The sequence below is a fragment of the Chiloscyllium plagiosum genome, unplaced genomic scaffold, assembly GCF_037043375.1.
Source record: "Chiloscyllium plagiosum isolate Xiang-an unplaced genomic scaffold, Cpla_swu_hap1 HiC_scaffold_28, whole genome shotgun sequence".
In the NCBI taxonomy this organism is placed as follows: domain Eukaryota; kingdom Metazoa; phylum Chordata; class Chondrichthyes; order Orectolobiformes; family Hemiscylliidae; genus Chiloscyllium; species Chiloscyllium plagiosum.
Window position 1 is genome coordinate 4,608,186 of NW_028270166.1, and position 5,878 is coordinate 4,614,063.

Below are 5,878 nucleotides of genomic sequence, written 5' to 3' on the forward strand. Positions count from 1 at the left end.
TCACTTTCTACATTCATCGAAATAAATAGTTAAATACATATCGTCTGAAAAATGATGCAACATTAATACTGATTTTCAAGAAATTATTTTTGCATCACAAGTGCACAATGAAATATTTCTTCAAGGTTACAGGCAGTGAGTTCCACATCCCCACCAGCCTCTTGGTGGAAACAGTTTTCCTCTAGCTCTCCTGCCCCTTATCTTAAATCCATGCCCGCTGGTCATTGATCCCTCTATCAAGGAGAAAATGGTTCTTCCTATCTACCCTATCTCTGCCATCATTTTATCCATCTCAATCATGTCTCTTCTCAACCTCCTCTGCTCCAAGGAAAACATCCCCAGGCTGTCCAATCTCCCTTCATCTCTGAAACTCTCCAGACCAGGCAACATCCTGGTAAATTCCTCTCTGACAGAATCATATTGCTCCATAATGGGTTTCCAGAACCACACAGTACCCTAGCTGTGGCCTAACCAGATAAGCTATTTGCAGATTATCTGCCACGTTGTACCCTGGGGTCTCAGCTGACCTGATTGCTTCTCCTTTACTGAAATTTCTCCTGTGAATCCTTATAGAAATAAAAGACTGCAGATGCTGGAAATCTGAAATAAAAACAGACTGCTAGAGAAACTCAGCAGGTGTGGAGAGAGAAATAGGATTAATGTTTTGACTCTGAAATGATCTTGGGAACTGAAAGGAGGTGGAATATAGTGGGTTTTATGCTGTGACTGTTTTGAGCAGGAAATACAGTTAACTAGATCAAAATAAGCTGCTGTATGCTCCGTTCCCCAGCCGATAGTCAGGCCTGGCCCACTTGAATGCCCTCCACCTCTCTCTCAATACTGTCCTCTCTTGGAGCACCCTCCTCTCCTCCTCGCGCTCTCAATACCATCCCCCCCCATACCCTCCTCTTTCTAAGCACTCTCTCAATACCCACCCCCCTCTCTCTCTCTCTCAATACCCTCCTGTCTTAGCGAGTTTTGAGAAGATTTGTAGCTCAGGTTGAGGTTTTGGATGTGGGTTTGATCGCTGAGCTGGAAGGTTCATTTCCAGACGTTTCGTCACCTACTAGGTAACATCTTCAGTGGGCCTCCGGCGAAGCACTGCACAAGATTCCTGTTTTCTATTTATATGTTTGGGTTTCTTTAGGTTGGTGTTGTCATTTCCTGTGGTGATGTCATATCCTGTTTTTCTCAGGGGGTGATAGATGGGGTCTAACTCAATGTGTTTGTTGATTGAGTTCTGGTTGGAATGTTATGCTTCTAGGAATTCTCGTGCATGTCTCTGTTTGGCTTGTCCTGGGATGGATGTGTTGTCCCAGTCAAAGTGGTGCCCTTTCTCATCCGTATGTGAGGATACTAGTGAGAGAGGGTCATGCCATTTTGTGGCTAGTTGATGTTCATGTATCCTGGTGGCTAGTTTTCTGCCTGTTTGTCCAATGTAGTGTTTGTAACAGTTCTGGCACGGTATTTTGTAAATTACATTAGTTTTGCTCATTGTCTGTATAGGGTCTTTCAAGTTCATTAGCTGCTGTTTTAGTATGTTGGTGGGTTTGTGGGCTACCACGTTGCTGAGCTAGGGTTTCTAGACATGTTTTACCCTCCTCTCTCAATACCGTCCTCACTTTCTCAAAATACCCTCCTTTCTCCCTCTATAGCCTCCTATCTCTGAGCACTCTCCCTCTCTCTCCCTCTCTGTGTCAATACACTCCTCTCTCTGTGAATGAATGAAACAAATTAACAATACCAAGACAAATGGGAGAATGGATTTATGGCAGCTGTTTAATCGTGACCCAGTTGATTAGTGAAGTGGGCTGAATGGTAACTCTGATCTCCTTTTCACATTCATTGACAGGATGTGGATGTCAATGACTGGGCACAGCATTTATTGCCCGTCCCTAGTTGCCCCTTGAGAACGTGGGGGGAGGGGTTGCCTTCTTGAACCGCTGCAGTCTATGATGCAGTTTGTGTGGGTTGTATTACTGTGAGCAAGTTTAGTGTTTGGTTCTTGTTCAATTTTGATTGGCTATTTCAGGGAAACAGCACAGCAGATCGAAAAGAAAGAGTCACACCATTTCCCAGGGTGTTTTCCTGGCGTATGTCAAACAAAGATATTGTGAAAAATTACTAAAAAGGGTGGGGAGGCTTTGAAAGGTCAAATCTCTCTCCCTGTCAGTGCAGGAGATGGAGATGAGTGATTACCACAAGGTAAATGTAAGCAGGCAGTTCTGATCTGGGAATGATTAACATGAAGAATTTCAGTCAGATGTTTTTATGGTGTTGATGAAGTATAGGTACAGGAGGAGATTAATAATGAGAATTTCAGAAATATAAAAGCTTCTCTCCCGAAGTCTGGTGAACCGAATTATATATTGTACATCTTTGGGAAACAGTAGATGGAATGGGGTTCATGTGGTGCATGAATTGTGCACAGTATTGGTCTGTTTATTTTAGAATGGATGTAAATGTGTTGGACGCAGTTCAGAGACTGATACCTGGAATGGGGGTGCTGTCTAATGAGGAAAGGCTGGACAAACTCAGCTTGTCTCATTTCCCTTTACTCATTCCACAGTGGCACGGTGGCACAGTGGTTAGCACTGCTGCCTCGCAGCGCCAGAGACCTGGGTTCAATTCCCGACTCAAGCGACTGACTGTGTGGAGTTTGCACATTCTCCCCGTGTCTGCGTGGGTTTCCTCCGGGTGCTCCAGTTTCCTCCCACAGTCCAAAGATGTGCAGCTCAGGTGAATTGGCCATACTAAATTGCCTGTAGTGTTAGGTAAGGGGTAAATGTAGGGGTATGGGTGGGTTGCATTTTGGCGGGTCGGTGTGGACTTGTTGGGCCGAAGGGCCTGTTTCCACACTGTAACGTAATCTAATCTAATCTAATCTAATCTAATTCCCAGGATGTGGGCTCCACTGGCTGAGTCAGTATTGAGTGCCCATCTCTAGTTGCCCCTTGAGAAGGTGCAAGTGAGCTGCCTTCTTGAACCGCTACAGTCCATGTGCTATCCTTAGTGCCTTTAGGGAAGGAATTCCAGGATTTTGACCGATTATATTTCCAATCCACTGGTGTTTAGTAGAGTAAATGGCAACTGGGAGGCTTGGTGGCTCAGTGATTAGCACTGCTTGCCTCACTGTGCCAGGTACCGAGGTTCAATTCCAGTCTCAGATGACTGTCTGTGTGGAGTTTGCACATTCTCCCCAAGGCACAGACAGCATTAGGCAGATCGCAGCAAGTTTAATCAATGAGCTTAAGGCACTTGTTGCTTTTCCAAAGAGTGAAATCTACATTCCAGAATTAATCTAAATGATGTCCCATCAGAAATCCGCTGGCGAGCAACTATCTGGGAAAATGTGGTGGGGTCTCTGTTGGGGGAGCTAACCCCATGCTGTCCCTATCCAGGGAGCAATTGATGGCAACAGTGTAGAGGAAGTTTTACTCTGTGTCTGACCCCATCATGTCCCTGTCCTGGGAGTGTTTAATGGTGACAATGAAGAGGAAGCTTCACTTTGTATCTAATCTTGTGTTGTCCCTGTATTGGGAGTATTTGATAGGGGCAATGTAAAGAGTTGATTAATTAAAAAGAGTAAAGGGAGCTTTACTGACAGTTCAAATGGAGAATGGCAACTGTATTCTCTACCTCACCCCGTGGTGCCCCTATCCTGGGAGTGTTTGATGGAGACAGTGTAATGGGAGCTTTCCTTTCAGTTCCTGTCCCACAATGAGGACAGACCCAACAGAAGTAGCTGCACAAAGGGACTCATCCAAATGGACTCCATGTCCCAGGAAATCTCATGACACTGTCACGTTCTCTGCCCCATCCCAACCAAAAAAAAAGCTGATAAATCAGTACTCCTCCATGTTGAACATCACCAGAAGGAAGCACTGAGGTTGACGAGGCTGCATGACAAACATTGGGTGGGGAATTTCAATATCCACCAAGAACAGTTCAGCAGCAGCAGCACTGTTGAATAAGCAGGGTCAGATCTGAAAGGACATCACAACTGGACTGGGTCTGCCGCAGGTGGTGAGGGAACCAATAAGAGGGAAAAATATACTTGACCTCATCCTCACCAATCTCCCAGTGATGCATGTACCTCACCCTGACATTGTTAGTAAGAGTGACCACCGTAAAGTCCTTGTAAAGGCAAAGTCCCATCTTCACATTGAGAATACCCCTCATTGTGTTGTGTGACACTATTGCTGTGCTAATAGATGTACTAACTGAAGACTGGGCATCCAGGAGGCACTGTGCGCTGTGAGAGATGTCCTCATCACCTTGATGTAAGATCCATCTGGTGGAATCCATGCTGTTTCGTAGTCTGGATCCAGTTTAGATTCCCTACAATGTGGAAACAGGCCCTTTGGCCCAACAATTCCACACCGACCCTCTGAAGAGCAAACCACCCACACCCATTCCCCTACATTTACCCCTTCACCTAACGCTACGGGCAATTTAGCATAGCCAATTCATCTAACCTGCACATCTTTGGACTGTGGGAGGAAACCCACGCAGACACGGGGAGAATGTATAAACTCCACACAGACAGTTGCCTGAGGTGGGGATTGAACCCAGGTCTCTGGTGCTGTGAGGCAGCAGTGCTAACCACTGAGCCACCCAAGGCCCATCTACAAAGCCCATTTGGTCTAGTGTGGCAGAGGAAAACCATCAGGTGATCTAAAGCTATATTAAACACAATGTAGTTTATAACATGAGGGCAGCGAGGTATAAGCTTCATTAATATGAAAGACATCATTTGAGAGAGGAAGACCCACATTGCAGGAGGTCTCATACTATTGTGTGGCACCCAATTATAGCACAGTCCTCTGATTTAACCCTTTCATGCTCTTACAACTTGATACAAGACTGTGGGCCATCAACCTCAGTCTGTATGATCGAATTCAACCATAAAATGCAACCTCATGCCTGGCATATCCCCCATTCTACCTTCTTTCAAGCTAAGGATTAGCCCTGGTCCAAAGGAGAGGGGAGGGGTGGAGCAGCACCAGGCATTCCTAAAAATGCAGGGACAGCTGGTAAAGTAACAACACAGGAATACTGTGTGCCAATCAGCATAAGTAACTTGCAATAGATGAGGATTAGCAATCCCATGGTCAACAGATATGCTCTGAGCTCTGCAGCCCTACCATCTCCTATCATGACGAGTGGTGGACATTCACACATCTGCCTGAAAGAAAGGCCTTCATGCATATTCTCATCCTCAATGATGGAAGTGCCTGACATATCAGTGTAAAAGACAAGAGCAAAGTATTCGCAACAATCTTCCGCAAGAAATGCTGAGTCGACACTCCATCTCAGCCTTCTCCCGTGGCCCCTAGCATCACAGATACCAGTCTTCAGCTAATTTGATCCACTCCATGTGATTACAACAAATGGCAGAAAACATTAGATACTGCAAAGGCTATGTGTCCTGACAACATGAAGGCATGCTCCAGAATTATCCCAGCTACCGCCAAGCTGTTCCAATGTAGTTGTGACACTGCCATCCACCTGACAATGGCGGGAAAATTGCCCAGGTATGTCCTGCACACAAAAAGCAGAACAATTCCAATCCGGCCAGTTACTGCCCCATAGTCTACTCTTGATCATCAGTAACGTGATGGAAGGTGTCATCAACTGTGCGTTCAAGCAGCACCTGCTCAGCAATAACCTGCTCAGTGACGCCCAGTTTGGGTTCCGTCAGGGCCACTCAGCTCTTGACCTCATGACAGCCTTGGTTCAAACATGGACAAATGAGTTGAATTCCAGAGAGGAAGGGAGAGTGACAGCCCTTGGCATCAAGGCTCCGTTTGACTGAGTGTGGCATCAAGGAACCAAGGGTTACCATTGTCAGAATCTGAATTGGGATGGAAATGTG